Source organism: Phyllostomus discolor, chromosome 6, assembly GCF_004126475.2.
Source record: "Phyllostomus discolor isolate MPI-MPIP mPhyDis1 chromosome 6, mPhyDis1.pri.v3, whole genome shotgun sequence".
Taxonomy (NCBI): Eukaryota; Metazoa; Chordata; class Mammalia; order Chiroptera; family Phyllostomidae; genus Phyllostomus; species Phyllostomus discolor.
In genome coordinates, this window is record NC_040908.2 from 116036644 (window position 1) to 116050444 (window position 13801).

At 45.2% G+C, this 13801-nt stretch overlaps 1 protein-coding gene and 1 long non-coding RNA gene across 6 annotated transcripts in view; one reads left to right on the top strand and one right to left on the bottom strand.

Moving 5' to 3' along the window:
• Positions 1 to 13801, top strand: part of TENM4 (teneurin transmembrane protein 4) — a 736252-nt gene that overhangs the window by 8937 nt on the left and 713514 nt on the right. The window lies entirely within an intron of this gene.
• LOC118501252 lies at positions 1116 to 10010 on the bottom strand. The gene is made up of 2 exons (XR_004903874.1): positions 8599 to 10010; positions 1116 to 4387 (listed from the first exon to the last, which is right to left on the bottom strand). It is a non-coding gene; the product is annotated as an uncharacterized LOC118501252 (long non-coding RNA).

A 13801-nucleotide genomic window follows, 5' to 3' on the forward strand; every position in this document is an offset into this window, starting at 1 on the left:
TTCTATTTTATTTTTTTATCCTCACCTGAGGACACGCTTATTGATTTTAAAGGGAAGGGAAGGGAGGCAGAAAGAGAGGGAGAGAAACATCAGCGCAAGTGAGAAATACTAATCATTGCCTCTTTTATGTATCCCAGACAGGGACCAGTCCTGCAACCTAGGTAATCCTGACTGGGAATCGAACCTGTGACCTTTTGGTTTACGACACTCTAACCAACTGAGCCACACCAGCTGGGGCAGGCGGTGTTTGTTTAGAAGCCTGGGACAATCAAAGACTAATGCCAATATCCCTGCCCTGGTGGATCTCTGATGTAAAATTTTCTCAAACAAGAGTTGACATGTGATGACCATTACATAACCCAAGCTGGGGCTAAGTATTTTGGGGCACAGGCTGGGACCCAGCTTCTGAGGCTAAATAACTTAAATTCAAATCCTGTTTCAGCCACATAGTGGTTATATGTAGAGGTAGGTTATTTAAACATAGCAGCTTTGGAGATTCCTGCTACTATTTTTCACTTCTCTTATTAGCCAAGATGCTTTCTAAGACAATGTTGGATTCTGGAGAAGATGCTGGGAGACAGGTATTCTCCTTTGCTGCTGGTGGAAATGCAAATTAATACACCCTTTTAGGAAAGCAATTTGGCAATATTGCCAGAAGTCCTAGAGACATTTACTTCCTTTAGTCCACTATTCCAATTCCAGGAATCTAGCCAAAGGAAATAATCAGAGATTGGCAGAAAAGATGCAAGAATAAATATGTTCATTGCAGTGTTATTTATAATAGTGAAAACAAGATAAATAATTGGGTAAGAAAAGTGTGGTATGGCAGAGCCCAACAATAAGATACTATAAAGGGTTAGATGTTGTTTTTGAAAACATGCTTTTGTAACATGAGAAAATCCACAGTATAACTTATGTTTTAAAAAAATTCTGAACACTTTACTATTAAATCCCAAATATATTTTTCAAAGCAGGTATTGTGAAGCAACTGGACATCAGGAAGTACGTGCTGGCCCTGAAGGCAGACGAACACTGAGATCTCTCTGCTTTGTTGTGGTCAGAGACTCCTGGCTGCTCCTAATGTGCCCTGTTTTCAGTAATTTTGGCAGTTTTGACTTATCCAGCCTAGTCCTTGTCTATCTTCAAGGCCAGGATGTACTTCCTAAGGTCAAACCTTAATTCATCTTTAGGCCACTTACGTCAGTTTTCTACGTGCACTCTGAGGTCATTCGGACCGAGCAGCATGGAGTATGGGGAGCCTGAAAGGGCAGGGCTCAGACCCTGACCCTGATCTCCTTGCCGTGTAACCTTGGGCGGCCCTTCTGGGTCTCTGTGTCCTCATCTGTAGACTCAGAAGGCAGTAGATCCCATCTCACACACAAGGATTAAGTGTTCGCTTCAGTAGGACATCTGGCACGTACAGGTAATTAAAGATGCAAATGGCTTCTAAGGCCATGTTAGTGGAAAATGCCACCAGAATTTTGGTTGAATTCTCTGCTTTGTCACTGTCACCTGGTAGCTGCATGAATTCAAGCAAGTTATTTAGATTTTTGGAGCTTCCATCATTTTTTTCCATTTATAAAATGGAACCTAGAAATATCTGCCTCAAAAGGTTGTGTGGGATTTGTGAAGTAACTTGCACATTACCTAAAAGGCAGTGTCTTCTATGTGTTGGTAGCTCTTGGCATTGCTATTTTTCCTGCTGTCTCTTCACTCACTCAGCTCCTTTCCTCTGATTCTTGCTTCCAGAGCCCTAACTGAACTATCAAGACAATTCAGTGGTGGACATAAGTGTGGAGGGGGTGCTTTGAGGGTCTTAAAGGAGCCCCTTCCAGGTCTGAGAGGACCTCTGGTATCCCTGAGAAAAACCAAAGGGCTCTAGATTTAGACGAGCAGATCCTGGTTCTGATTCCAGCTCTGTCTGTCCCTTTGCCATTCTGCACCAGCTTGGTCTTCATATTCTCTACCTGCTTCTCTGGGCTGCTGTTAGGTGCTCCATTTTGAATTCCAGCACAGTGCCCAACACAATGGATCCCAACCCTGGCTACGCATTAGAATCACCTGGGAGCTCTCAGCAGTGACCAGAACAGAACCAGGCGTTGGAGCTCTGAAAAGCTCCACAGGTGATGATGCTACGGTGCAGCGAGGACTGAGAAATGGTGCATACGAGTAGAGCCTCATTAAATATTTGTTCCCTCCCTACTTCAAAGAAGCATAAAGGGATCCCATATTGAGTAATTTATGAATGAGGTAGGTAACCTAATTTATTTGAACCATGGGACTATGAATACAGTAGTCAAGGCTCCTTTCCCACCCCTTCCCTGTCTTCTGGCAAACAAGCATCTGGGTCAGGGAAGGGGCCCTCTCACTCAGCCTGCCCCTCCTCATTCCAACACAGTCACATTGCAAGTGCTGGAAAAGGCCTGTCCCTTGCCTAACGATGCTGCGATAGTCCTTGGACTTGGTTTTACTTTCTAAATGTTCACTTCTGGGCAGAGCCCTATTAACCATTTGTGCACAACTCTCCACCCACCCTGCAAGGCTCGGGAGGCTCAGGATTCCCACGTAGAGGAGGCCTGCCTGATCTCTGGTGTTTACTACAAAAGGCCTATCAGATGGCAGCAGTTCTCCAGGGTGGATGCCAGAGACGTGGCACTGCCCAAGGGCCTGGAGGCTGTGCCCTTCTGGATGGTTAGGGTGACTTTACATCTTTTATGTAATTATTATGTACTTGAGAAAACCTACTTGGTTGGTTGCTTTTTTTTTTTTTTTTAGCTCACCTAAAGTTCATTGCAAAAAAGTGGGCTAAAGGAAATAAATAGACAAGTACATAAAAACGTTGATCTCAGGGAAAAGTGTTATGTTTTAGAGAAGGCTTTTTAAACTTAATGTGCCTAGGCACGGCCTGGGCACTTGTTAACATGAAGGTTCTGATTCAGTGGGTGGAAGGGTGGGCTGGAGATTCTGCATTTCTAACAAGCTCCCAGGAGAGGCTCATGCTACTGATTCAAGGCCCGAAGCTTCTACAACCTTGATCTTCCTTCCTGCTTCCGTTTTTCTCCTCCTTCTCGGCTCCCCAAGGTCAGGAGTACCAGATGTGGAGTGTCAGAGAGCAGAAGAAGTCGGTCAGTTCTGTGCACCTGCTTGTCAGTACAGCGGCGGTCTCAGTGGCGGCAGTGGCAGCGGGATGGCAGACACAGTGCACAGGGGCCACTATCATAGTGCCACAGGAAAATGCCCGTTCCTGGTCTTCCACTGCCTTCTCCAGGCCGCTTCCTGTCCTCAAGCTCCTTAAGCCTCATGGAACACTAGAATAGGTAAAGATGTTCACTACTAGGATAAGTATTATTTTGAAAGTTTTATAAAATTTATTATGTTTTTATTTAAGGTTTTTTTAATTATACCATAATACGTACAAATAGTAGAAAATTTAGAACACCTAAGATAACCCAGAAAACGAACGAAGACAACCCACAGGCCTGCCATGTAGAGGCAGTTCCTCCCACCGTTTTGGATTCCACTCTAGTGCTGTTGACACATAGAGTTCTATTTGCCCCCCTGCCGTCACCTCCCCCCACCATTCGAAGTAGATGGTACACATGGTTTTGTAACCTTAGCAGGTCATGATCATTTCTCCATGCCATTACATTTTCTCTCCCATGTGAGTTTTAATAGGTATGTAGTATTCCATCATAAGGATATATCATTATTTATTTAACCGATTTCATATTATTTTCACATTTTCACCACTGTAAGTAATGCTGAGACCAACATTTTTATTACATGTCTATTTATTCCCTTCAGCCCAATTTTTTGACTCGAAATTGCTAGAATAAAGATTAAGCAGCTTTATAGGGCTTTTCATATGTGTTGCTGAATGGCCCTGAGGAAGGATTTTGTCAAGTTCCCTCCGGTCTGGTAGAAGTTAGGTCAGGGAAGATATGGACCTTCATCCCCATCTTATGTGGGGACATGTCACTCGCCAGGAGTACCAGGGTGTCACTGGAGATGCTCAGAGCAGACGTCTCCCACGTGTTCCCCAGCTCTCGGCTAGTTTGTGTTGAACTGTGCCACACTGGGTGAGATGGCCATGAGACCACTAGGGTGGACCTAGAGCACATTTTGCTTTCTGGATCTGTGAAGGTGTCTGTGTTTTTAAGGAAAGAAGGAAAGGAAGAAGAAAGGTGCTCAGACAATGTATCTTAAATTTTAGGCTTATAATAAAAATATTTCCAGAACCTGAGCACTTCTCACCATTGGCACATCTACAGCCCTGGTAAGCCCCCTTCTCTCTCACCTGGATGATTTCAGTAGCTTCCCTCACTGGGCTCCCTGCTCTTCCCGTTACCCCTTGCAGTTTGTTCTCAACACAGCAGCCAGAGTGGCCCTGTTAAGACATAAACCAGAACATGTCGTTCTGTACAAAACTTTGTACGGCTCCCATTAGTCTCAGAGTAAAGGTCATAGCCCTTATACAACCTACAAAACCCTCCTCGACATCACTGGGACACCCACACCTCCTGCCCTTCATCCCTTACTTCCCATGCTTTGTTTGGAACAGGTAATGTCTACTCCTGCCTCGGGGCTATTCATCTGCCTGGAATGTTCTTCCCCTAAACATCTACGTGGCTAGTCACCAACCTCCAAGTCTTTAATCCAATATCACCTTCCTAACAAGGCCCATCCTGACGACCCTAATGTTCAGGGGTAACCCCCCAATGTTCAAGACCACCCTTACCCTACTATATATTTTCTTCTTTTTCCAGTCCTCACCCAAGGATGTGTTAATTGATTTGAGAGAGAGACGAAAGGGGAGGAGGAGAGAGGGAGACACACACACACACACACACACACACACAAACATCGGTTGGTTGCCTCCTGGATGCACCCTGACTGGGAATCAAACCCGTAACCTAAGCATATGCCTTGACTGGGAATTGAACCTGCATACTTTTGGTGTATGGGGCAGTGCTCCAATCCACTGAGTCACCTGGCCAGGGTCCACTGTATATTTTATTCTTTCCATGATGTCAAATACTATGTTTTATGATTTAATAAGATCACACTGTCTGCTGTATTAAGAATAATCTGAGGGTGGGGTAAGGTGGGGACAGGTTAAGGGCAGAACATGCTATATAATTTACTTCTTTATTATGTTTATTGACTATGAAAATAAAAGAAGACCATCCAAATGACAACAAGGAGAGGCTACTTCTTCAGAGCTTGCTGTCACAAGGGAGCCAGCCACTATCACTTGTCTTTGATGAGACACCAAGGCAGGCAGGAAAGTGGGAGAGCTTCATAGTGAAGAAAGGCAAGGCTTCAGGGCTGCTTCGACTGGAGACTATTGGCCTAAGGAAGCTGAAGGCAAACTAACTAGAAGTGGATTCTTATGTGGTTGGTTTGGGAAGCATACCTGGCTCTCCCTCATTGGACCCGAGGTAGAAGTGGGGGCAAAAATTAGAAAAGCTGACATGTTACTGACCATTTGGTCTGGTTGCTAAAGAGGTTGAGGGGTCAGAGTTCTGTTTTCATATATAGTCTGGCTATTGTCTTTTGGTCTGTTTAGTCTCTTATTACTTCTGTAAATCTCCATGACACAGTGATTTCTGTCCTTTGTTGACTGAAGAGTGCCTGCCAATAAGAGGTTCTCAGTTTTTGTCGAATTGTGCTACATTTGGCCTACATTACCTCATTTTGTCCTCATGACAAGTTGAGGTCTTGTTTGCCTCATTTTTCACAGGGGGACAGGGGGCTCAGAGAGCTTAGACCTCCCAAGGTCACCCTGCAAGGGAGCCAGGGCTCCTGCACAGATTTCCCTGGACCATCAAGCAAATGTCCCCTCCCTGGAGCTCTTCACAGCTTGTGCACAGGAAACGAGTTGTGGGGAACTTGCCCAGTGTATTTTGTGAGCAAGATATGCAACCATGGTCCGATGTCTCTGAACTTTCAGCCAGAACTTTTCACAGAAGAGGGTTAGCCGTTCTCAACACCTGCCTGCACTGATGAATGACCCTGTGTATCAGGAGTCAATAGGGGTTCTCAGAAAGAGAATTTCCCTTCATAACCTACCCATGTAGGTGGGAAATAAGGTGGGATATTCATTCTATACCAGTATTTGGGTGATGGTCTCAGGCATCTAAGATGGTTTCTAAGGCCCCACATTGGGTGTGTGCCTACAATTTATAGCATATTCTTAGAACTTCTCAAGTTAAAGTATTGCTATGGTAACTCTCATGGTTGTCATTTCTGGATTTGTTGTTGTCACCCATCTTACTTTTCCATCCCCTTAGTAAGCATGGAATTGAATTCACTGGTTCAGAAGTGGACCCCAGAGACAGGTGGGCAGAGGCCAAGGAGGGGCTGTGATGTGTGGGAGGCCAGTGGGTATCAGAGACCCCATACCAGAGAGGGGAGCCAGTTCCACATGAACAGACCCTGCCAGCTAAGATGGTTAGGCCATTTGATCCCTACTATGTGCTACGCTACCTACTATGTGCTGAACATAGCAATTCCAGCAGGCAGACTTGTGATGCTCCATCACCAACTATGTAAACAGTGGAAACAGGGTTTTATCTGGATCTTTCTGGCTCCAACCAAGTCTGTGTTCTCCTTCACTATTCCAGAAATCAGGAGAAGACTGATTTCTCCTGAAACATGACAAAGACTTTGGGGCTGGTCTCTTAGGGGCTAACCAGCAGTCTTTCCACAAAAGCTCCAGAGGCTGAGGAAGGCTGTGGCTGAGGGGAGGGCTGGATTCAGTTCAACATCAGGGAGAACATCTTACCAAGTACTTGACTGCCTGTGAGGGGAGTGAGCTCCCCATCACAGGAGGACTGTAAGAAGGACCTGTCAGGGTATTGAGAAGCTTCCTATAGGGTATGGTAGTATGGACTCACTGTCCTCTTTAAAGGTTCAATTACAGAATGCCTGGCTCCCTTTGGTGGGGCTGCTCATCTTGATCTTTGTCACTATCGTTAACTGTCAATCGGTGAGAGCTAGCTGGGTGAGCTGTGCCCTGCAGTCAGTGTCATTTAGGACAAAAGGGAAGGGGAGTCCACCCAGGCCTCAAGGTCCTTATGACAGAGTTAAGAGATTACCAGACCTCATGAATGTAAGAGTCAGCCTGACCTCAGTTTAAATCCTGGCCAAGCCACCTCCAGCGATTAGATAATTCTTGGCTGTCCCTGGTTGAGATCTACTGTGCTAGCCGAGGTGACCTTTGGCAGATTAGCCAACCTCTTAGTTCCATCCTCTTTAATATGGAGTAATAACACCTGCTTTCAGTATACAATGGAATAGCATTAATCAAGCTTCTAGCACAGAGCCTAGTATGAAGGAGACACATCAGAGAAAGAACTCTCATAACCAGGTTGACGGGGGGAGGCAAGGAGAGCTTCAAAAAGAAAGAAGTGTTTGGAGTCAGACTTGGAGGATGAGAACATGTTCTCAGAAAGGACAAGAGATATTATGTTCATTATTATTCCTCCTCCTTCCTCTACCCTTCTGGGCTTCCTCTTCCTTGCTGATCACTCCCTCTTCTCTCCTATAAAGTCGGCTAAAGAGACTCTTTGAGACCCTCAGCTCCTGGAAGCAGTGGCTTTGGTTCAGATCTTCTGTTTCCCAGTCCCTATGCCTACTGCTCCTAGCGTGTGCTTAGTCTTGCATCCATACCTGGAGCAGGCCAACAACAGGCTGCGTTTCACTGTCTTGTTAAGTATGAATTGGAAATTTGTCTCCATGCAGCTCCTTTGCAAGAAAATGCACTGAGTAAGCATTCAGATCTGGCTTGAAGCTACAAATGCAGCTGAATATTTCATGAAGACCTTTTCATGCCACATACTCTGCTCTTAGGGAGGTACAAGGGAGAGAACGCAGGCTGGGGAGTCAGACAGAGGGAGGGTACAGGGGAGACAGGGCAGTCTGGGGAGCCAGGTGAGCTCGGACTGAGCACTCTCTTCGGTGGAAATTTGGGGGAAATCCCTTAACTTTCCTGAGCCTCCGTTTCCTCATCTGTGAAATGTGGAAGCTTGGAACTAGTTTCAGGTTTCTCATGAGGGTTATAGGGAGCTGTTGGTGTAAAGTACCTGGCAGGGTGCCTGGAACATAGTAGGAGCTTAGTAAATGTTAGTTCTCCAGTTGGAGTCTTCCTGTTCCTCTTCCTGAATTTGTGCTTTTAGGGACAACATAGTCCTTCTGGGTGACACAGGCTAATTGGGCTCAGGGCAGCCTACCTGCCTGCTCCTCTGAACCTAAGCTTTGGGATCAGGCCCAGCATCCTTCAAGAGCTCCCTAGTTGGTCCCCTTCTGAAGGCAGAATACAGAGAATTCTCTGCTCCAGTATCCCAGCTGAGCATGCTGTCAATTAAAAAATAAGCCACCTATCTGAAGGCTGGTTTAAAATATGGAAGTGACAAGCGGATGGCTTCCTGGCCTTTGTACAAAGATGAGTAATTAGAAAAACCAAAATAGAAGCCTGATGAAGCTCCCCTGCCCCAGGCCTGGCCCCAGCCTCAGCTCCTGTTCCTGCCAGGGATCCAAGGTTGCTTTAATGAAAACAAGAGGAGTGTGGTGTTTTGTAACTATTTTTATACCTACATCAGCCTTGATGTTAGTGCTTCTGAATTATTTAACGTTTTTCTCCGTCAGCTGGCCTCTCCGATAAGTTGTTCTCCTGGGCAGAGAGAGTTGTTCTGTGGGAAACAATGGAGGCACACGAATACCAGCTGCAAGGCTCAGGCTTTCCTACTGAGGGAATGATATTATAAGTAAGGTGTCCTATTAGGAGCCAGGGCTCTCATATGAAATTTAGGTGGCAGGTGTTCTTGTCTCCAGTTTACAGATAGAAAAATGGAGGCTCTGAGGGGTTAGGTAACTTGCCTAAGACCACACAGCAAAAAGTGAGGGAGTCAGGATTCAAATTTGGGTCTGACTATAGAGCTGGTGCTGCTTGTATGGAGAAGGGCTCTTTCCTCTGCTGTTCTTTACCGAGTGTGTGTGTGTGTGTGTGTGTGTGTGTGTGTAGGTTAAGGCCACCAGTAAACTCATGGGGCTTCATGTCAAATCACCCTCAAATAGTGTGGAGGTAAGTGAAGGTGGAAGGAGGGACCTCAGAGGCTAGGAAATGAGAAGCAGGGATAAGGGAGTTTCTTGGTTCAAACACCATGTATTGGCATAATGGAAAAAACTGTCTCTGCTTTTAGCAAGCAGTCCCTTCTGTGAACTTTGAAGTCCTCTGCTTCTGTCAGCACCACTTACGGGAGAAGAGCCCCTCCCTTACAGTCCAGCTATCCTCCTGCAAGTGGTATCTGCATCTTGGGCCTCTTTGAAGGGGAAGATGATTGGCAGCTCTAAACCACCCTGGACAACGGGAGGGAATGAACTAGACTCTTATTATCTGCTTCTCATAATTAAGTCCATCATGGATTTTAATGGGTATTTTGAAATAGACATCCAGTCTTGAAAGGAATCCTACTGTAGGTTGCGATCAGGTCTCCCTGCAGAAGCACTTTCTTGCTGATAATCTGTTTTTATTTCAGAGCCAGGGAAGATTACACATTTCTGTATTCTGTCCCTTCAGCTCCTATTTAATTATAGGTGACCTCGAGATGACTCTCTTTCAAGCATTTTAAACTCCTCATTCTACCTTGGAAAAAACCCTGGTGAAATTATCGAATGAACTCTTGGTGGGAGAGAGGCTTCTGAAAATTAGCCAGGGACACGCATTTCAAATGTGCCCTTCGTTGTGGTTTTGATAAAACACGCTGGGATAAGCCAGTTGTTAGTAATGTTTATTACAGCTGTATTTTGATCGGAATGCACTTTATGACTGTATCAAGTAATATCACATTCCTTTAAATAAAGTAATATTTGACAGGCAAATTCCTTGATATTAAATTCTAGGTAGCTGCTTGAAATACTAGGTCTCCTTCACATGTGTGTATTAAAGCAGCCCTGCCATTTTTTCCTGGATGCTTCTATTTATGAACACGTGCAGCCTAGGCAATGAAATGACATTCCAAGATCGCTACTTATGTGAAATAATTTGATGTAAAGTTTTATGAGTACTTTAAAAAATGACCAGTGCATTTTCAAATGTCTCCACTTGTGATTTTGCAAGGAGAGGGGAGGGAGTTCCATTTTTAAAATACCTATCGTGTGCCAGGTGCTTTTGTACATGCCTCGTCTCACCTAACACACACATAGGTGAGTAGGAGTAGAGGTTATTCACCCAGTGTTCACTTATGGTAAAGCTGAAACCCTAGAAGGTTGAGCAACATCCTCAGGCTACACTGCTTGTGGAATTAGGATTGAACCTGGGTTTCTCTGACTCTGGGGTGCATGCTGTTACCTCTGTCCAGAGTGAGTCCTGGAACTGGCTTTCAAGCATTTTTTTCCATATTGTGAGGAAGGTATGTGGGTATGTGGAGAGGCATCATAGTTTTTATTTTCTATGGGGGAGCAGGACCACACACACACACACACACACACACACACACAAACTGGCGTGTGCACAAATAAGTTTGAGAAATGCCAGATGGAATAGGTTAAACATGCCCGTGCCCTGTAGGAACCCGCAGAGCCTCTACTGTGACAATGTGCATCCCCAAGAGAGATAACTAGCACATAATGGTCCCCAAACTTCCAGCATGAGATTGTTTCTTTAATGCTTGCAGAACATCTCCTAATAGTAGGGCCCCTTCAAAAACTCTTCGGGAACTGGACGGGATGGATTGATGAATGAACATGGCTGTGAACGCTGTCCGCGTCCTGATGAGGTGGTCAGAGGAGAAGGCAGGCCTGTGCAGACTCTGGCTGCTGACTTTCTCGGGAGGCTGCGAGTTTGCCATCACTCTCTGAGGCATTAGTCACTGAGATGAATGGAGTGGTTTTCTGTTCCAACCCTTTCCAACCTCTTTTGTTGGAAACATCAAAGAATTCATATACAAAGACTAAGGATTTAACTCTTTTTGTATGCTATGCCATCAGGAGGGAGAAAAGCTTTACCTTGTATTGTGGAAGGACTTGCAATTATTGAAAGAGCTAAAAGACAAAGATAAGCTTTTAAAGTAATATATGGAATAAAGAGAACACAGTAGGCTGGAAGCAAAATATTTAAATTTGTCTTTTTCCATTAAAGAACTAAAAAAAATGATTTGCCTGTTCTCTCTCATAGGTGCACACACACACACACACAATATCACACAGAAAGTCTCACATACCAAAGCCCCACCCACACCTTGGATCTGGAAGGGAACTGAGGAGGAATTTGGCTCACCATGTAGCTGGAGAAACTGAGGACTCGGAAGAGGAAGGGCCTTGCCTGAACCCACAAAGCCAGCTAGTTCATGGGACATCAGGCCAGAGGGTGGAGACAGAGATGGTGGCTATCATGTCTTGAACTCTTACTGCGTGGCAAAGCCTGAACTTCCCGGGTTTACCTCCTCACCGCCAACCCGGGAAGTACGTGTTATCTTCACCTCAAACTGAGGAAATGAGGCTAGGAAATACTTAGCAATGTGGCCCCTAGCCGGCAACTGGCTGAGTTTAACCCCCATAAAGTTTATATCACGTATCAAGTCCAGAATACAAGTTTCTTGACTGCGAATCAGATTTATCATGTTCCCTATTGCCTACCCCCATGACAGGAAAGAGCTGGGGACTGACCTGGTTGCCTTCTAATGAGGCAGGAGGGATCCCATTGCATCCCTGCACTGTGGTTGCAGTAGGTGCTATTCTGGACAAGGAGGGAGGGAGCAGAATGCATAGCTGTGGGCGTGAGCAGCTTGGCTTCCTCGTTTCCTACTGCTTAGGAGGTTTGTAAGCAGTGGAGTGAGTCACAGAGCAGACAAAGGCCACTGACTCAGCATATAGAGCGAGCTGCCCTCGGTTCTTAATTCAGCATTGCCATGGCTTGCCGGTGGTGGTTTGGAATTCTTTGAAAAGCCAGGTAGGGGTTTTCTTTAAATTACTGTTGAATTTTAATATTATTTTATGTTAGTTCCAGGCATAAAGCATAATGGGCAGACAGTTATATAATTTATGAAGTGATCATCACTATCCCACCCTCCCCCCTACCCAATAAGCCCAAGTAGGTTTTTATCTCCTCAGCTGCTTTGGATGCATCTGTTCTGAAGACAGGGAAATGGCTCAGCTGCTGACCAGGAGCTTCTTCCCATCCTATGCTTCATTCAAATGAGGATAAGCTAAGCCTGTAATAAATATGGGCAAGAATGTAAACAATCCAATGAGTTTGGCTTCCTTCAGAGGTGGCACCTGAAGAGGCCACACATATATTCAGGTGATGCCGCCACTGCTAGACACACAGTCGGACTCCTCTTTGAGAATTTGAGTATTTAGTTATTCGTTGACAAAGTCTTTAATATTTGTTAAGAGTGTCCAATTGGCTATGGTAGGCCAAATCAGGGGAAAAGACAGCCCTCACCCTCAAGGAGGTCACAGTGTGTTGGAAGACACAGCCATGTGAAGGAGTGATCGAAGAGGGATGGAAATATACCAGGGGACACGCAAGAGGTCAGCCAGCTCTGCATGGAGGTGATCAGGGACGGTGTCACAGAGGAGGTGAAGCTCGAACTGTGTTGAAAGGTGATCAGAGTTAGGCAAGGGGGGCAGTTGAGGACATTCCAGTTGGAGAGAACAGCATGTACAGATAGAAGGGAAAACAGGAAATCAAGTTATTTCAGTTGGACTCAAGCAGAGGATGTTGTATTGGGTGATGGGATGGTATAAGGGAGAATAACTGGAAAGGTTTCTAAGAGCCAGAATTGACTGTCAGAGATAGCTTATAACCACATTGACCTTCAGAGTTAGCTTCTAACCACAGAGTTGGCTTTGTTGGCCGTGGCTCATCAGGTAAAAGTGGCATCTTCCAATCAGTAGTATCAGAATTCCTGATGTTCTTAATGATCTCTATATTGCAGTCCCAGTGTCTTTGCTTATTTAAAGAAATCAACCACACATTAAAGAAGCAAGTGTACCACCGTTGAGAAGACTTCCGCAGAGACCTGTGCTTTTCAGCGAAGTTTCTGCAATGATGAAGATGTGCTGTATCTTCACCCTCCCATGTGGTAGCTATTAGTCACATATTGTCATTGGGCCCTTCACATGTGACTAGAATAGCACTTTACATTTTATTTGTATTTTATTTTGTTTATATTACTTATGTTATTATGCATAGTTATTCCTCATATTTATGTTCTCCTTCAATTGGGAGGAAACAGATGACCCATTGCTGGTGCGAACACCAAGTGAGATACAGAGGAGGAAAAGGGCCTCCCTGGAGGAGGGCTCTGGAGCCGGGGACAGTGCAGTTTAGGGGGTGACAAGATCTGCCTGGGGAGCGAGAAGAGAGACTTCTTCTTCTTTTTTTTTTTTTAAAGATTTTATTTATTTATTTTTTAGATAGAGAAGGGAGGGAGATAGAGAGAGAGAGAGAGAGAGAGAGAGAAACATCAATGTGCGGTTGCTGGGGGTTATGGCCTGCAACCCAGGCATGTGCCCTGACTAGGAATCGAACCTGCGTCACTTTGGTTCACAGCCCGCGCTCAATCCACTGAGCTACGCCAGCCAGGGCTAGGAAAGACTTCTTCTTACTGAGCCCTGAAAATTGAGGAGATCTCCAGATGGGGAAATGTGGAAGGACTCCCTGGGCAGAGGAGAGAGCATAGGAAAAGGCACAGAAGCTCTGGAAAAGAGAATCCACCTAAGGAGCAGGTTAGGATGAGGTGACCTCAGGAAGAAGGAATGCCACTAAGGAGCTTGGGTTATAAAAACGATGTTA